The following is a 19123-nucleotide window of genomic DNA, read 5'->3' as shown; positions in this document are numbered from 1 at the left end:
AATAACACTGATTAATGATTAGCTATACATTGTTCAGCTACAGGGAGTGAGAGATGGTGTCCAGTGCAGCATATTTAGGTTGGTTTATAGCCACTTGTGATGATAGCAAGCAGTTTCAACAGATGAATACACGGCTTCAAAACAGGGAAGGAGGACGTTGTTGCTGTCTCATTTTAATGCCTAACTCTGGGCTTGTTAATTTGAAAGCACTCACTTTCCTCACATAAAATTTCTTTTCTTTCCTCAGACATTTGAATTCTTTATAGTTTAGGAATATTTTGAATAAATATGAATTTGTTTTACATGTCTTTGGTAAACCATATTCACATGTTTCTCTAGAAATAGAAATTCCAACAGAACTATAATGCCAGGCATATATGTACTTTTAAATGTATTAGTAGACATGTTTTAAAAAGTAAAAAGAGGCCGGGCACGGTGGCTCACGCTTGTAATCCCAGCACTTTGGGAGGCCGAGGAGGGCGAATCACGAGGTCAGGAGATCGAGACCACGGTGAAACCCCGTCTCTACTAAAAAATATAAAAAATTAGCCGGGCGTGGTGGCGAGCGCCTGTAGTCCCAGCTACTCGGAGAGGCTGAGGCAGGAGAATGGCGTGAACCCAGGAGGCGGAGCTTGCAGTGAGCCGAGATTGTGCCACTGCACTCCAGCCTGGGTGACAGAGCGAGACTCTGTCTCAAAAAAAAAAAAAAAAAAAAAAGTAAAAAGAAAGAGGTGAAATTATTTTTTATAATATATATTCAACTAAGTATATTTAAGATATTATCATTACCCCATGTGACACTAGCAAGATTTCAAGTGTTCAATAGCTACCTGTGGTTTGTGGCTATCATATTGGAAAGCACAAGTCTACGGGGTAGAAAAGTTGAATTTCTGGGTCACAGCATATATGTATGTGTGTCTTACCATTAGAATATACTGCCAAACAATTTTCCAAAGTTTTTGAACTTATTTATACTCTTGCCAGAAATGAATAGAAGATTATAATGCTTCCGTTATGCCAAAATCTGGGAATGTCTTTTTTTTTTAAGTCAAGTTTACCGAGGTATAATTAAAACTCACCAGCATTACATGTTGTACACGGTTCTCAGTGATATATTCTCTTTGCAAAGCTGGCTTTTGGTTTGATTTAAAAGCTAATGCCACGTAAAAAAATTCAATACGTAGGGCTAGGCAAGGTGGCTCATGCCTGTAATTCCAGCACTTTGGAAGGATGAGGTGGACGGATCACTTGAGGTCAGGAGTTTGAGATCAGCCTGGCCAAAATGGTGAAACCCCATTTCTACTAAAAATGCAAAAATTAGCCAGGTGTGGTGGGGGGAACCTATAGTCTCAGCTACTTGGGAGGCTGAGGCAGGAGAATCATCTGAGCTCTGGAGGCTGAAGTTTCAGTGAGCTATCATTGCACCACTGCAGTCCAGCCTTGGTGACAGAGTGAGACTGTGTCTCAAAAACAGAAAAAAAATGTGTGTGTGTGTGTGTGTGTGTGTGTGTGTGTATATATATATATATATACTGTATGTGTATATATATATATACTGTATGTGTATATATATATACTGTATGTGTATATATATGTGTGTGTGTATATATATGTGTGTGTGTGTGTATATATATATACTGTATGTGTATATATATATACTGTATGTGTATATATATACTGTATGTGTATATATATATACTGTATGTGTATATATATACTGTATGTGTATATATATACTGTATGTGTATATATATATATACTGTATGTGTATATATATATACTGTATGTGTATATATATGTGTGTGTGTATATATATATATACTGTGTGTATATATATGTGTGTGTGTATATATATATATACTGTGTGTATATATATGTGTGTGTATATATATATATACTGTGTGTATATATATGTGTGTGTGTGTATATATATACACACACACACACACACATATATATGTTGTGAACTCAACAAGCAACACTATTCTCCAAGTAAAGTAATAGAGAATCTTAAGGCAATCAAAATTATTTATTATTTATTAACTATTTAATTTTAAGGCAATCAAAATTAATTATTATTATTTATTAACTCTATTATTATCAAAATTATTTATTAACTCCATTATTAACTCCATATAATCATTAATATTAGTCATGGATTTTAAAATTAACTATATATATTGAGCTGACATTTAATAGAGGATGATGGCATCATGTATTAGATGACATCTAAATATATTTAGGAAGAAATTGTAAGTGGAATAATTCAGTCTCCTAGTTTCTAGAATTATCTCCTTTTAAAGATATTATGTACTGAATTAGTAAGTAACTGAGTCCAAATCTCACCCTACTTGCTGCATGACAGCCAAGAAGTCAGGAGACACAAGGTGTTGGGGCAGGGAAGGTGACTTTATTTCAGAGAGCTAGCAAACCAAGAAGATGGTGAACTAATGTCCTAACGAAGCATCTCAAGGTAATAAAAATTTCTGGCTTCTTGTATGTTAGGGAAAGGGGAAAGAAGCAGGGGATTGAGGTCAAGAGGTGGCTGACACTCCCAGACATCTGGGCAGCAGTGAGGGCCCAAGGGGGCTTTGAAACTTCTTTTTCTTTGGTCAGGTCACCAGAATAAACACGGTTACTTGTGTGCATACATCCCTTAGCTCCTCAGGGGTTAATTTTGGGAAGGGACTATTACATTCTTGCATTATTATTATTATTATTACTATTATTATTGAGCCTGAGCTTCATTTTTGTTGCCCAGGCTAGAGTTCAATGATGCGATTTTGGCTCACTGCAACCTCTGCCTCCCAGGTTCAAGCGATTTTCCTGTCTCAGCCTCCCAAGTAGCTGAGATTAACAGGCATGCGCCACCAGACCCAGCTAATTTTGTATTTTTAGTAGAGATGGGATTTCGCTATGTTGGCCAGGCTGGTTTTGAATCCCTGACCTCAGGTGATCCACCCACCTTGGCATCCCAAAGTGCTGGGATTACAGGCGTGAGCCACTGCGCCTGGCTTAATTAGCTAATTTTTTAAAATTTGTAGAGACAGGAGTCTCACTATGTTGCTCAGGCTGGTATGGAACTCCTGGCCTCAATCGATCTTCCCTCCTCAGCTGCCTGAAGTGCTGAGATTACAGGTGTGAGCCACCACACCCTGCCTAATTTTCTTATTTTAATTTTATGTATGTGATTATTACTGTACTTAAGATAATCAGGCAGTAATTTCTTTAAAGTTTTAGAGACTTTATCTATTCACTCCACTGAAAGAGTATGCCAATTGGTTTCATAAGAAAATATATTTATACATTAGAAAAATTCCTTCCACCAAACTAGGGGGCATTCGAAAGCAAATAATTGGATTACATAGCATCATTTAAGGTGAAAACAGAGGCAATGGTGTCTATTAACAATGCTTATCAGTGAGGGAAACAAACTGAAAAACTAACATCATTAGATCCTTGGAAAACCCTCACTGCTGAAAATCTGAGTAATTCTTTGATCCCCTTGTGAGTCTGGCAGGACATTCTCCTTCCAGGCATGTAAAAGTGAATGAATAATTTCTTTTCATCCATTTTCATTAAGGGCTGAACTTCCTTACTGTTCTAGGGATTGTTAAATTTGATTTGTGTAGTTCTGAGAAGTGCTCAAATTGCTGATTCCATTGCTTACTTGTGATCATATCACTCTTTTTTTCTCCTTTCTGTAGTGTGATTTAAACTTAATCCTTAAAGGGCATATATTTGGATTTTTCAGCTGGTTAGAAACCGGAATATATGAATCAAAGAAAACTGTTCCTTACATGCTGCAGATTCAGTTTCCTTCCTGTGCTAGGATCTCCTTTAGGCCTATTAATTTGTTACAGCCAAGAGCTCCTACGGAATGAAATTCGGTTGGGGGTGGGAGGCATTGAGTAGTAAGATCATCTTTATAATAGAGATGCCACTCTTGCAGATAATGACAGCTACTGGGCCCATAAAATTTTTACCAACATTGGAAAGCTGAGACATGAGCAACTTCCCATTTGCTGCAGTCTCAAGTATCAGGAAATACAATTATTCCCAGGACAATGAATAAACAGTCAAAAAAGACTCACAGACTAGATTAGCTGTCAGGTATCGCCAAACGGACTGGATTCTTGCCAAACACCACCCAACAGAGATTGTCCCGAGAAATTCACTCCATAACATTTACCAGAAATCTACACTGATGCCACTGATGGCAGAAAACAATGATGCAAACATGAGAGAGAGAGAGAGAGAGAGAGAGAGAGAGAGAGAAGGAAAGGACTTGTCCAATGACCATACTTAGTATTTTAAAGGCAAAAGAGCTCAGTTTCTGCTCATGAAAACAGAAGAACTGAGGGAAAAAGAGCCAATAGCTCTAAGGATCCAGGTCTGCACCAGGGGCCTGTTAGGTGCAGGATTCTGTTGGCTCTAATGATGGGTCTCAGATGGACTAATTTTTATAGACATAGCCTCTGAAAGAAATCTGTCAAGGAATCATATAGAGACACTTATCTGCATCCTCATTCTCCATTAATACAGAAGGGAGAACTGGCATTAGATTGTTTGCAGCAAATAGAAGTAAAATCAAGATTTATAAAGAAAAGAGGAAAGGGGAGGAGAAAAAAAAATGTCTGGGACCATTGTGATTTTGCTTTCTTTGGATAAGCGACTTGGCAGAAAGCTATCAAAGAAGTCACTGTGATCTGTCTTCTCTGGACCCATATGACTTGATCACCACAGGAAACAATGACAAGCCAGGCACAGTGACTCATGACTGTAATACCAGCACTTTAGGAGGCTGAGGCAGGTGCATTGCTTGAGCTCAGTTGGAGAGCAGCCTGGTCAACGTGATGAAACTCCATCTCTACAAAAAAAATACAAAAATTAGCCAGGCATGTTGGTGTATGCTGCTAGTCCCAGCTACTCAGGAGGCTGAGGTGGGAGGATCACCTGAGCCCAGGGAGGTTGAGGCTGCAGTGAGCCGTCATCATGCCACTACACTCCAGCCTGGGTAACAGAGTGAGGCCCTGTCCCAAAATAAATAAATTTTAAAAAGAAACAGGGCTGACCATGGTGGCTCATGCCAGTAATCTCAGCACAAAACTTTGGGAGGCTGAGGTAGGAGGATCACTTGAGCTCAGGAGTTGGAGACCAGCCTGGGCAACATAGTGAGATCACATCTCTACAGAATTATTATTATTTTTTAATAGCCAGCTATGATGGTGCGTACCCATAGTCGCAGCTACTTGGAAGGCTGAGGCAGGAGGATCACTTGAGCCCAGGATTTTGAGGCTACAGTGAACTATAATCATGCCACTGCACTGCAGCCTGGACAACAGAGGAAGACCTTATCTCAAAAAATAAAATAAAATACACATAAAATGTCTTAGAAGTTTAGCTGTCCATCCTATGCAACAGAATATCTGTGAGTAATGTCCACCATGTCCTTCTGTTGTATTGTCCCCTTAGTTAAGCCAGGAGGGAACCTGTTCCCTTATTAGAATATCATGGGCACTTGGCCAACACGGTGGCTCATGCCTGAAATCCCAGCACTTTGGGAGGCCGAGGCAGATGGATCTCCTGAGCCCAGGGGTTGGAGACCAACCTCGGCAACATAGCAAGACCCTATCTCTGAAAAAAAAAAAAAAAAAAAAAAGGTGAATGTGGTGGTGCATGCCTGTAGATCCAGTTACTCTGGAGGCTGAGGTGGGAGGATCACTAGAGCCCAGGGGATGGAGGTTGTAGTGAGCTGAGATCAAGCCACTGCACTCCATCCTGGGTGACAGAGTGAGATCTAGTCTAAAATAAAGTGGAGTGCGGGAGGGTGGCAGACAAAGTTTGTTGTGCCAGCAAGTAAATGAAGAAAGGGGCAGTATTAGAGTTGAGAAATAAATTGGAATATGATTTGGTATCGCTCCCGCAGAGGATAAATTTGCTAAATGTGCTGAAGTTAGAGGCATTATGTAAGGTCCATTGCAGTGGCTCATGCCTGTAAATCTTGGCACTTTGGGAGGCCTCGGAGCTGCTTGAGCCCAGGAGTTTGGAGACCAGCCTGCACAACATGGTGAAACCTCTTCTCTACAGAACATACAAAATTTAGCAGGGCATCATGGCCCACACCTCTAGTCCCAGCTACTGGGAAGGCTGAGAGACGGGAGGATCGCTTGAGCCTGGGAAGACGAGGCTGCTGTGAGACATGGTTGGGCCACTGTGCTCCTGCCTGAGAGACAGAATGAGACCCTGTCATAAAAACTAAAAATAAAAATTAAAAAGCCTGTAATACAGCAGTGGCACATCTGGTTCTCTACACTATAGAAAAGTCAGTGGTCAAAGATATATGTAGAAGAATGATGGTTTCACGATTCTCTGTAATCCTAAAATCATGAAGCCAATCTCTTCAAACACATTTTGAAAAGGGTTAAGTAAATCATGCACAAACTGAGGGGGGAAATGCTGTTTTCAAAAATGATGGAGAGGATTATTATGATGATCAATGATTCCACTGGTCACATTATTGATAGAGCAATCACTAAATCCAGGCCCATCATGGGGATAGGACACTTCTCTAGGCCTCCTGTTAAAAATGAAAAAATGGAGTCTGGTCTATAACCCATCCAAGCCTATAAGGGACAGCATGAGGATTTTGTCGCACCAGAAGTGACTTGTTTGGTCTCTGACTCTTACACTCAGGCACAAGACAACCTGACATTTCAAGAGATACTCTGTCCGAACTGGATCTCTGAGTGGGGTGGCTCTTGATAGGGATCCCTGTTAACTGTGACTAGAATCCTGAGAAGAGAAAAACCTTCCTGAAATGGGCATATCCCTGGCTGGCCTGGAACCAACCTTTCGGACTTAGGACTATGGGAAGAATAGGGGTAGATTCTCTAGTGATGATAATACACGAACGCTTTAAAAGCTAGAACAGGCGTCCCTGGGTGGGCTTGAACTACCCACCGTCCGGTTAATAGCCGAACGATTGCGCCACAGAGACAGGTACTAGTGATTCCACTGGGCGCTATAGGCAGGGCGCACTCACCAAACTCCTCCATCCCTTCCAGCCTCAGGGCCCGCCTGGCAGGACTACTGAGCAAGGCCTTGGAAAACCGGAGCGATTAGAGCGGTGAGTCGCGCTGGTCACATTGGACACCTGCGGGTTGGGAGATTCTGAAGCCAGAAGGAGAGCCGAATGGCCTTCGCCCGCCCTGCCCCTCGTCCGCTTCAGAAACTCCTGGAAACGCCCTGGTCCGCGACCTGGGCCCAAGCAGCCAGGGGGCCCAAGGGAAGCTGAACGCCGGGTGAGCTACCGGGATGGCTCTTCCGGTTCTTTGTGCCGCCTTCACCCAGTGAGGGAGCCTGTGCCCCCCTGCCCAGTAGCTTTCGGGGCGCTGCGGAGCTTCCGCTGCCATCTTCGGATCCTGTGTCCCGCACGGAGGCTCCACCAGGGCAGGGATAGTGGTGAGGGTCGCTCGTGGATCCCCTCGCGGGGAGCAGGGTCTGGCACTCACCAGGACGCAGGATTAGGACTTGCTGAATGAATCCATCGTGACCTTTTCTTTTAGTCCTCTGAAGAGCGTTGGGAATGGAAATCATAAGATATTTTTCCATTAGAAAGTTCTTTTTAAAAGGCGTTTATTCAGGTTGATTTCTCGGCACCCCGCGGGGCGGGCAACAGGCAGGGCCTCCGGTGCACCTTCCGCGCAGTGGAGCCGCGGGGGCTCAGCTGGGCGGTGGTCCGGTCGTGGGGCGGGAGGGCGGGAGCGGAGGAAGGGAAAAGCAAAAGTGGGGAAAGAAGCCGGTGAGCGGTGGACCAGACATCCAGACCTCCTGAAAGGCTCGTGCGGAGGCAGAGGCGGGATCTTCCGGAGGTGAGAATTGTTTTTTTATTGTAGCAGAATGGGGAGGAATTGAGGGGAAAATGGAGATAGCACCTGAAAGAGCCCCAAACGCGAGAACGTGTAGCTCCCCAAGAATAAGATCTTCCAGAAGATCTAGACCGAAAACTAGGAGTCTGGGAACCCTGAAATCCTTGGAGGAGTGGCATCATCATGACCCTCTGTGTTCTCACTTATAAGTGGGAGCTGAATGAAGAGAATACATGGACAGATAGGGTGGTGGTGGCGACAACACACACTCGAGCCTGCCAGAGGGTAGAGCTGGGAGGAGGGAGAGCATCAGAAAGAGGAGCTAATGGATGCTGGGATTAGTACCTGGGTGGTGGGATGATCTGTGCAGCAAACCACCATGGCACAGGTTTACCTGTGGAACAAACCTGCACATCCTGCACATGTACCCCTGAACTTAAAGTAAAAATTGGAAATAAAACATTTAAAAAGAAAAGAAAATAACAACAAAAAAGAGTGGTGCAAATCTGTACCAGGCTTATTGTAAACAAAAGAATGAGAATGAAAACATGGATATCAGACAAAGGGAAATGGCAAAAGAACGCTTTACATTAGCTAGAGGAGTAATATCCCAGCATCCAACTAGAATAGAAGGGAATCGAATGGAATTGTTTTTCTCTGAACTGGCCTCCTTGGGTGGCCGACGAGGGCGAGGTGAAGGGAAGACATCTTGGAGTGAAATGTCTGTTTCTTCGCTCTTCTTTTGGTCTCTGTAAGGCATAAGAAGTTAAAAGCAAGATCTGATCCCTGGCATTTTCTAGGAATTTGAAATAGGTATGTGAGGAGAGAAGCTCAATTATTACCTAGGTCTCCGAGACTATCCCAGGCACAATCCCAAGAGTCCAGCTTTCCAAACCAGCGTCCCTGGGTTCTGAAGGCCTTTTTGAGGAAAGTACTGATGTTTGTGTCAAGGTTGGGAGGAAAGGGTTTGGAAGACCCCAGGCGATGGAAAGGCAAAGAGAAGGTATCAAGAAGCGAGGCAAGAACTTTCCACAGGTTCACGTTGGATACAGCACCGGAGACAAGAAACTGAGTGAATTTCTGGTGTTTTCTTACAGAGGTTTGTTATCCAGTTGTACAGAGTCTATTTCAGAATAAGGCCTTTTCAAGTCAGCTCTTTTAATGAGAAGCCATAACTTTCTGGTGTTGCCTGATGCAAATCCCTAATGTGAGCCTTTGCCCAGGGTGTCCTTTTTGTTAGTTACATGTTCCAAAGAGAACACGGTAAAAATCTTGACTCCTCTTCCCATGTCCCGATCTTACCTTTTTCCATGTAAAGGCCGCGGATTTTGCTGACAGGAGGCGTCAGTAGTTTAGCGGTAGAATTCCTGTTTCCCGTGCTGGAGATCCGCGTTCGACTCCTGCTTGGTGAAGCGCGGAGCTTTTGCACAATGTGGCTTTTACATTTATTTACCATAACTGTGTATACTCAGGTAGGTCACAGCCGCAATAATAAACAGAAAGAAAAGGGAACTACTGTATAGCTTTCCGGTTCCTTCTGGAGTGGAATTTCCTAAGCAAGGACTTTGCAGAGACTGTCTTTGAAGCAGCTAGTGTGTCTGGTTGGTCTCTGTGTTTTTGCATATTTGCCCCTAAAACCGGCGGGACGTTTATTGTCTCTTCTGGCGGATCCCTGAAATACACAGTCACCTGGACACCGGTTTCACTGACTGGACCTTGGCCAGACCACGTATCGCGGTGGAGTGCGGCTCAAGAAATGACATTCTCGAAAGGAGAGAAGCTATAAGGTTGGACAGACATACGCAGTGGGGAAGGGGGAGTGGGGACGGGCGCCCAGGGACAGGGGAGGCGTGTGGGAAGGAACCGCATGCAGATGAGGGGAGCGGCGGAGAGGTGCCTCGGATCTTCATGTCGAGGAAGGCCCAGTCTTTAGTGGTATCGGCAAAATAAAGGATGGGCCCCAAGTGGAGGGCAGCACGTCCCCAAAACTCATTTTGATCTCCCCTGTTTTATACTCCACCAGGCAAATCTTCTGTCTAGGGGATTCTTTGTAATGCGTCTCTTTAAGCATCGTGCTGGAGAGGCCATGACAATCACTACCTCTGGAGGTTTGCGGAGGAAAGCTGGAAAAGGAAAGCCCCAGGATCATCTGGTTTGTCCTCTCCTGTTTTCATCTACTCTTTTTCTCAGGGAAGCTTATATGTGTCCAGGAGTCGCATCGCAGCTGCCGCACTGGTGGATTAAGAGCCGCCGATGGCGGGGCGCGGTGGATCACTCCTGTAATCCCAGCACTTTGGGAGGCCGAGGCGGGCGGATCGCAAGGTCAGGAGATCCAGACCATCCTGGCCAACATGGTGAAACCCTATCTCTACTAAAAATACAAAAAAAATTAGCTGGGCGTGGTGGTGCCCGCCTGTAGTCCCAGCTACTAGGGAGGCTGAGGAAGGAGAATCGCTGGAACCCGGGAGGCGGAGGTTGCAGTGAGCCGAGATGACGCCACTGCACTCCAGCCTGGCCACAGAGCGAGACTCTGTCTCAAAAAATAAACAGCTGCTGACAAATCTCTTTCGTGAAGGGGTAAGAGCCGCAGTTGGCCCATAGCAAGGGAGTCAGAAGCAAGAGCAGAACCGAAAATACTTTTCTCTATGTCGTTCTCTCCCTGCTACCTGTGAACATCAACCTTCCACATACACAGGTTCAAAACCGCCTTGGTCTCTAAGGGAGAGTTATCATTTTTCACAGGTCCGGTAAGCCATGTTTCCTTCTTGCTTCTACAGTTCTTCCAGGGCTAAGTTTCAGGCGCTGGTCAGCAGTGCAGGCTAGTTCAATATCCTGGTTCAAAACCGTTTGTCTGGTTTTGCTAGTAGAGTAAAGTGCCCCCTAGACCAGAGAGGTGTTCCTTTGGCTTCCATTTTCTAGAGATAATTGGTATCATTTCTTCATTAAATGTTTGGTAGTAAAACCATCTAGATCTGGTGCTTTGTTCTGGAAGGTTGTTAATCATTGCTTCAATTTCATTAATAGATAGAGCTCTATTTAGGTTATATATTTTTCCTTGTGTGACTTTTGGTAGACTGTGTCTTTCAAGGACTTGGTCCAGTTCATCAAATTATCAAATTTCTGAGCAGAGAATTTGTTGATAATCTTCATCTGTTGTCCTTTTAATATCCATGAGATCAGTAGTGAGGACCTTCTTTTCATTTTGTTATTTGTAATTTGTATCTTCTCTCATTGTTTCTTGGTTCACCAGCTGGATGTTTATCAATTTTATTGATTATTTTGAAGAACTATGTTTTGGTTTTGTTGATTTTGCTCTATTGATTTCTGGTTTTCAATTTCCTTGATTTCTCCTCTAATTTTTATTGTTTCTTGCTTTCCACTTACTTTGGATTTAATTTTTTCTTGTTTTTTGAGTTTCCTAAAGTGTAAATTCAGATTATTGATTGTAGATCTTTTTTCTTTGCTACCATAGGCATTGAATATTATGAATTTCTTTCTAAGCACCAATTTTCCTGCACCCAGAAATTTTTTATAAGTTGTATGTTTATTTTCATTTAGCTCAAAATATGTAATTTGCCCTGAGACTTTTTCTTGACCCATATGTTATTAGAAGTGTGTTGTCTGATCTCCAGTTTTGGGGTTTTCCAGCTGTCTGTTGTTGATTTCTACTTCAGTTCCATAATTTGAATGGAGGGCATATTTGGTATGATTTCTATCCCATTAAATATGTTGAAGTGTGTTTTATGGGCCAGAATGTGGTGGATCTTGGTGAACACTCCATGTGACCCTAAAAAGAATATGTATACTGCTCTTGTTGGGTGAAGCAATCTAAAAAGTTGGTTGGATCCAGGTGACTGATGGTGGTGTCCAGTTTCACTACATCTTTGTTGATTTCCTGCCTGCTGGATCTGTCAATTACTGATGCTGAAGTCTCCCACTGTAATAGTGAATCTGTCTATTTTTCCTTGAAGTTCTATCAGCTTTTGCCCCTGATATTTAGATGCTCTGTTGTCAGGTGCATATCATTTAAGGATTGTCATATCTTGTTGGAGAAGTGACCTCTTTATCATTATGTAAAGACTCTCTTTATCCCCATGATTTTCCTCCCTCTGAAGTCTGCTCTGTCTCAAATTAATGTAGCTACTGTAGTTTTTTTGTTTGTTTGCTTTTCTTTTAGTTTGTTTTTTGTTTTGACAGAGTTTCGCTCTTGTTGCCCAGGCTGGAGTACAATGGGGAAATCCGTCTCCCAGGTTCAAGCGATTCTCCTGCCTCAGCCTCCCAAGTAGCTGGCATTAAAGGCATGCGCCACCACGGCCGGCTAATTTTGTATTTTTAGTAGAGATGGAGTTTCACCATGTTGGCCAGGCTGGTCTTGAATTTCTGACCTCAAGTGATCCACCTGCCTCGGCCTCCCAAAGTGCTGGGATTACAAGTGTGAGCCACAGTGCTCAGCTGCTACTCCAATTTTCTTTTGATTACGATGGGTATGATATATCTTTCTCCACCTCTTCACTTCTAATATCTCTGTGTCTTCTTATTTAAAGTAGGTTCGTTGTAGACGACATATAGTTGGACTTCATTTTCCATTCTGCCAGTCTCTGTCTTTTAATTGGTGTACTTGGACCATTCACATTTAAAGTGACTATTGATATCATTGGATTAATATGTACCATATGTGTAACTGTTTCTATTTTTTGACTTTCTTCGTTGTTTCCTTTTGTGTCTTTTAGTCTTTTTCTACCTTCTCTGGCTATAATTGAACATGTCATATGATCCCATTTTTTTCTTCTCTCTTACAATACAAATTCCATTTCTTAAAAGAAAAATGGTGTTTTTGTTTTCACCCTATTGCTTGCCATATATACTTACAAATAATCTAAGTCAACTTAAAGTAATGTTATGATGCTTCATGGGTCATGCAGGTACCTTAAAAACAAAATTCCTAATTCCTTTCTTACCACTTTTTAAAACATTGCTCTCATTCATTTGATGTATTCATAACGTATAATCATCCAATCTATTATTGCTGTTTTTCTTATTTTGACAGATAGTTATCTGAATTAAGAATAAACATAATAAAATATTTTATTTTATCTTCATTTATTCCTTCTGTAACTTGCTTCCTTCGTGTAGATATGTCTTAAACCTTTGTTGTTTTTTCTTCTTTCAGAAGAACTTCTTTTAACCTTTCATGGAAGACAAAATTACTGGTGACAAATTCCCTCAATTTTTGTTCGTCAAGAAAGTCTTTTATTTCTCCTTCATATTTGAAGGGTAATTCTACAGAATTCTAGGTTAACAGGGTTCTTTTTCCTCCAATACTAAATATGTCAGCTGCATGCTGTTCTTGCTTGCATGGTTTATGAGGAGAAGAGAAGTCTAATGTAGTACTTATCCTTGTTCTTCTAAGGTAAGGTGTTTTCTTTCTCCAGTTTCTCTCAAGATGTTCTTTTGTCTTTGATTTTCTACACTTTCAATATTATATGTTGGATGCTTAATTGCATGTGTAAATTTGGCTGGGCCATGGTGCCCAGATATTTGGTCAAATATTATTCTGATGTTTCTGTGAAGGTGTTTTTTGATGAAATGAGACATCGAAATCAGCCGACTTTGAGTAAAGAAGATGACCCTCCATAGTGTGAGTTGGCCTCATCTAGTCAGGTGAAGGCCTTAATGGTATAAAACCTGACCTCCCCCTAACAAGGAGGAATTCTGCCAGCAGATTCCCTTTAGACTTGAACTGCAACTCTCTCCCCTGAGTCTCCAGCCTACTCACCTACCTCATCAGATTTGGTCTTACCAAGCATCCACAATTATATGAGCCAATTCCTTAAAATCAGTCTCAGTCTCTCTCTCTCTCTCTCTCTCTGTCTCTCTTCTCTGTCTTCTCTCTCTCTCTCTCTCCTCTCCATCTTCATCTCTATCTTCTATTATGAGAAGTGGCAGGTAAAGAAGATAGGGAAAAGAAAACAAATCATGTAGTTGTCATATGGAAATATTTGATGTTGAAAATTATATTTAGGCCAGGCGCGGTGGCTCACGCCCGTAATCCAGCACTTTGGGAGGCCGAGGCAGGCGGATCACGAGGTCAGGAGATCGAGACCATGGTGAAACCCCGTATCTACTAAAAATACAAAAAATTAGCCAGGCGCGTTGGCTGGCGCCTGTAGTCACAGCTACTCCGGAGGCTGAGGCAGAATGGCGTGAACCTGGGAGGCGGAGCTTGCAGTGAGCCGAGATCGCACCACTGCACTCCAGCCTGGGCGACAGAGCAAGACTCCGTCTCAAAAAAACAACAAAAAAGAAAATTATAATTTAAAACGTATAAACCAAATATTAAAAGTGTGTCTAGTTCAAAGGGGGAAAAACTATCAAAAACATTTTAGTGCAATATTAAACATGACCTATACAACCCTTCCTAAATGCCAAAGGCACACACAGACAAACACACACACTATCAGAGAATACAAATAACTAGAACAAAGAAATGTAGTAAACACAATCTGCTACATATGGTAAACATAGCCTACAATGTGGAAGGGTTTAGAAAATAAACACAGAAATAAAAATGTTTTTATTAATTCGCATCATTACCTACCAAAACCAATCAACATAATAAAAGATTATAACAATGAATGTAAAAAAACAATTCACCAGTCCAAAGTGATAGACAAAAAGTTTTAGTTGTATAGATTAAAGTTAGCTGTGGACAAAAATCAAAACCCAGGCAGGAAATTTTTTTTTCAACCACAGAAACTAGCAAAAACAAGGATATAGTAAAAACTGAAATAGAAAATTTCCATTGTAGAGATATGAGTATAATAATTGACACAGGCAGGGATGATTAGTGAATGATAAAATATTTAGAGGATGATCATTAGAATACAGGACATTTGTACTTTTCTTTTTTTTTTTTTTTTTTTGAGACGGAGTCTTGCTCTGTCGCCCAGGCTGGAGTGCAGTGGCGTGATCTTGGCTCACTGCAAGCTCCGCCTCCCGGGTTCAAGCCATTCTCCTGCCTTAGCCTCTCCGAGTAGCTGGGACTACAGGCGCCCGCCACCACGCCTGGCTAATTTTTTTGTGTTTTTAGTAGAGACGGGGTTTCACCGTGGTCTCGATCTCCTGACCTCGTGATCCGCCCGCCTCGGCCTCTCAAAGTGCTGGGATTACAAGCGTGAGCCACCGCGCCCGGCCAGGACATTTATACTTTTAAAAACCACTTTCCCAATTACTTCACTAAAAATAAGGTGTCCCTTAAAGGGACAGGTCTTCTAGATTCCTCCTTAACCAAGTGACAGTCCTAGTATCACGATAATGGTGATGGACAAACTGGACCTTCTCTGCCTGCAGATGGGCTGAGGTAGGAAATTCTCAGTAGTGACTCTGCAGTGTTCCTGGCAAAACGTTTAGCCTGAATTTAATCATGAGGACATTTTTGGACAACTTCAGAATGTAGACCATTGAGCCAGACAGCTGACCTGTCCTCTACAAACAAGTCCATGTCACCACCATCAATGACAACAACAAAAAGATGAGGAGATACTTTCGGTTCAAAATAACTAAAGAAATGTAGCTACATTATCTTTTTACTTTTTTTGAAGCCAAATGTCTCTTCTCCTTTTTGTTGTGTGATTCGTGGTGACATGGACTGTCTGAAGGAGACAGGTCAGTTGTCTTGCTCAGTGCTCTACATTATGCAGTTGTCTGGTGATTACCTCCTATGAAATTCAAGCTAAGCATTTTTAGCAAGAACATGGCATTGTTCATATTCTGCACCAGCAAAGTCCCTGTTCTCTATAGGATGGAAGTGAGAGGAGCAGGGCTAAAGCCTCTCAATGCTGTTTGTCCATCTGGCTTTGGTCTTCCTAAGTATTGATATCAAGTGGAGGCTAAAGGACTGTGGCTTCTCTAACCAAAGGAGCCTAGTGGGTTAACAATTGTCAAGAGCAGTCAGTGGTTCTGAAATACAATCCTCAGCCATGGATCCCTCCTGTGTTGTGTTGAGCTTTCAATTGCTTTGCTCTTTTAGTTTTTTTCATTAAATGAAAATGCTTTTTGTGACATCCGTTCTTTCTTTTCATTGTTCCAGCAGCATTCAGTATCTGTAGGAGACAGAGAAGGAAAGATCAAATGGGCATCTTTGTCAGGTCCTGCTGATGGCTGAGTCTAGAGCGACTGCTAAGTGGTGATAGCCCAGGGGCAAACTGAGCTCCTGCTAGGATGAGCTGAAGGGTGAGCCTCAGGCTGGGTGAAGAGGCAAGTGCTATCCACAAGTGAAAAGTAAATGCCCTTGAACTTCCAGTCAGTTTGAGGTGAAGGATATAGGGACTCCAGCTCTGCCCAACCAGCAGCCGGTGACATCAGCCCCTTTCCTCCTGATTCCTTCTGTCTGGAGCAGAGTGATGGCTTTTCACACCTCTCGGTGAGGATGTTCTCAGCATCAACCATGAAAGCTCAGAAACAGAGGGCTGCAGAAGGAAAGGACCTTTTGCAGAGAAACCCACCCCCTTACCACTCCATGTCCCCATCTCTTAGGGAAGGGTGGGCAGGGCCATGGGAAGAACCCTGGAGGTGAGATACAGGAAGGACCTCAGACCACAAGCACATCCAGTTCTGCCTTTTACAACAGAGGAGCAGTGATGCCACAGGGCTGACTTAACTAAAGCCACATGACTTGCTATTGACAACCCTGAAACTAGAACCCATGCACGAAGTCCCTTTCAATAAGCTGGAGAGAAGGGAGAGTCAATTCTCCAATCTGGAGTTCTCGACAGTCACTAGAGGTTGCTGGGTCACCTTGGCTAGGATAGGAATGAGTTTTCACAAAGAAATATGATGTCACTGCTGCTTGTTTTGTTGGTTAAAATAAAAAATGAGAAAAAGACAAAAGAAATATCATGTGTTCTTCCAAAAAGGATCAGAAAAAAAGGAAAAGGAAAGAGTCAAATGGAATTACAAAGGAACGGTGGTGATTGTAACCATGGCCCATCTTATTATCCCTAATTCCCTGAAGTTGATTCCACACCTGGTTACACCCTAAGGCATTTCTAGGAATATTCTCAATACCTGATCAACAAAACTCTGAAGTAGAAAGTGAAAAGGATTAGTTTGTGTTTTATTACGTTCTCCTCTCCCTGTTATATTTTTCCCAAAGTGGTTTGTTGGGAAAGATTTTTTTTTAATATTTTATGCCAGCGTCAAGGGTAGCATAAAAAAGTATTCATATATCATCTCTTCCTGAGTTTCAGTTTTATTATTATCATTATTATTATTTCTTTTTTTTTAGATAGAGTCTCGCTCTATCACCCAGGCTGGAGTGTAGTGGTGTGATCTCAGCTCACTGCAACCTCTGCCTTCCAGGCTTAAGCGATTCTCCTGCCTCAGCCTCCCAAGTAACTGAGATTACAGGCACGTGCCATCGCGTCTGGCTAATTTTTGTATTTTTAGTAGAGACAGGGTTTCGCCATGTTGGTCAGGTTGGTCTCGAACTCCTGACCTCAGATGATCCACCCTCCTTGGCCTCCCAAAGTGTTGGAATTAGAAGCATGAGCCACCACGCCCGGCCAAGTTTCAGTTTTTACTTATTATTATGTTCTCTCTAGTTGAGTGAGAACTACGAGTTCTCTTTGAGGATTTGGCTGAATGACAAGAATTGAGCAAAGTGGAATTTTTACATTGCAGTGCTGAACCCATTCATGGGCTCTGGAATCAGTGTGTGGAAATGTAAACTGCAAAATTTATTTTAAAATTGAAAAGAAGGCTGGGCATGATGGCTCATGCCTAAATTCCAGGGAGGCCGAGGTGGATGGATCACTTGAGGCCAGGAGTCCGAGACTAGCCTTCCCAACATGGTGAAACCGTGCCTCTACTAAAAAAATACAAAAATCAGCCAAGTGTGGTGGCATATACCTGTAATCCCAGCTACTCAGGAGGCTGAGGCATGAGAATTGTTGAAGCTGTGAGACAGAGGTTGCAGTGAGCTGAGACTGCACCACTGCACTTCAGCCTGGGTGACAGAGCGAGATTCTGTCTTAAAAATAAAATAAAATAAAATAAAATATAAAATACAATAAAATAAAATTGAAAAGAAAATACTAAATTTGAATATGTGTAATATTCAATATGTATACTGGGTTTCAATATAATGACTATTTCTTATTTTACTTGTATTTAAAATTAAGCAAGTGTGCTTTAAGTAGAGAGACTATAGGTCTAATCCACCTATTTTCTTGTTTTTCTTTTTGATTTTTTTCTACGTTCTACAAACACGACTATTGAGAGGTGAATACAGATCCCATCAATGTCTGATGGATGCTCAACCTTTTGTGTGGAGTAGCCACACATGTGGTCATCTCCGTGTTGAAAACCCGAGGTCAGAGTAGACCAGTGGTCCTTGTCATCTTCGGTTGTATATTAGAATATCATGGAAGCTTTTTAAAGGTACTGATGCTCAAATCACACCCCAGACCATTTAAGTGAGAATCTCAAGATGTCAGTTCAAGGCATTCACCTTTATTGAAATCTCACCAGATGCTTATTACATGGTAGCAGGATTTAGAGACTATGAATGAACCAACCTGATTTCCCATCATTTTCTTTCCTATCCTCATTTCTCTCATGATTGCCTTCATTCTCTGTGGCTCTATGGATTTTAGTCTTTCTTCTGACAATTTCAGTTAAATCTCTCGCTTGGGCTGGTCTGAGGCAAAGTCTGTCCTGTAGGTAGATAGGTTCTTGTCTATCATCTTATGTAGACATAAAGCTGGCCCCTGGACTCACTTTTCTCAAAGTTAATTCATTAAATGCTCTCGTATTTCTCTGTCCTCAAGATTCACCCGAGTTGTGTTTTAGACTCTAACTGAGCTTGTAGAAGTAGATATGCGAATATAAAGGAGAGAGGTGAGAATGTACCTCGTGGTCTATGCAGGTTCAAAGTCCTGCCCTGCCCTCTGCATCTACCTTTGGCTGAGGTCCCTTTGGAATGTCATAAATGTTCTCCAGTTAATGTCAGCTAAGTGACTCCATGGGGAGCAGACACAGTCCCCGGAAACTTCATCCACATTGGCATAAGGTTGCCCATCTAGAGCTGAAGACATACCTGACTCCAGGCTAGTAGGGAACTCTCGTCTGTGACCCAGGTTCTAATTTAGTTTTTGATTTGGGGTTCTTAGTGCTCATTTTTAACACTTCTCATTCCCATGTACAAGGTGAGGGTTAAAGTTTGACTTAGTTGGGTTGCTCAAAAGCTGTCC

The 19123-nt window shown here is 42.3% G+C and overlaps 1 long non-coding RNA gene and 1 pseudogene across 1 annotated transcript in view; both read left to right on the top strand.

The window, feature by feature from the left end:
* Positions 1-19123, top strand: part of LOC134734237 (neuroblastoma breakpoint family member 11-like) — a 514399-nt pseudogene that overhangs the window by 377557 nt on the left and 117719 nt on the right.
* The window catches only part of LOC134734242 (uncharacterized), a 61017-nt gene that overhangs the window by 14947 nt on the left and 26947 nt on the right, over positions 1-19123 (top strand). Inside the window, exon 2 of the long non-coding RNA XR_010117549.1 lies at positions 7068-7129. This is a non-coding gene — a long non-coding RNA (uncharacterized lncRNA). The remainder of the gene's footprint in view (positions 1-7067; positions 7130-19123) is intronic.

Source organism: Symphalangus syndactylus, chromosome 12 (assembly GCF_028878055.3).
Source record: "Symphalangus syndactylus isolate Jambi chromosome 12, NHGRI_mSymSyn1-v2.1_pri, whole genome shotgun sequence".
Lineage (NCBI taxonomy): Eukaryota > Metazoa > Chordata > Mammalia > Primates > Hylobatidae > Symphalangus > Symphalangus syndactylus.
This window is presented reverse-complemented; position numbering and strand designations above follow the sequence as displayed.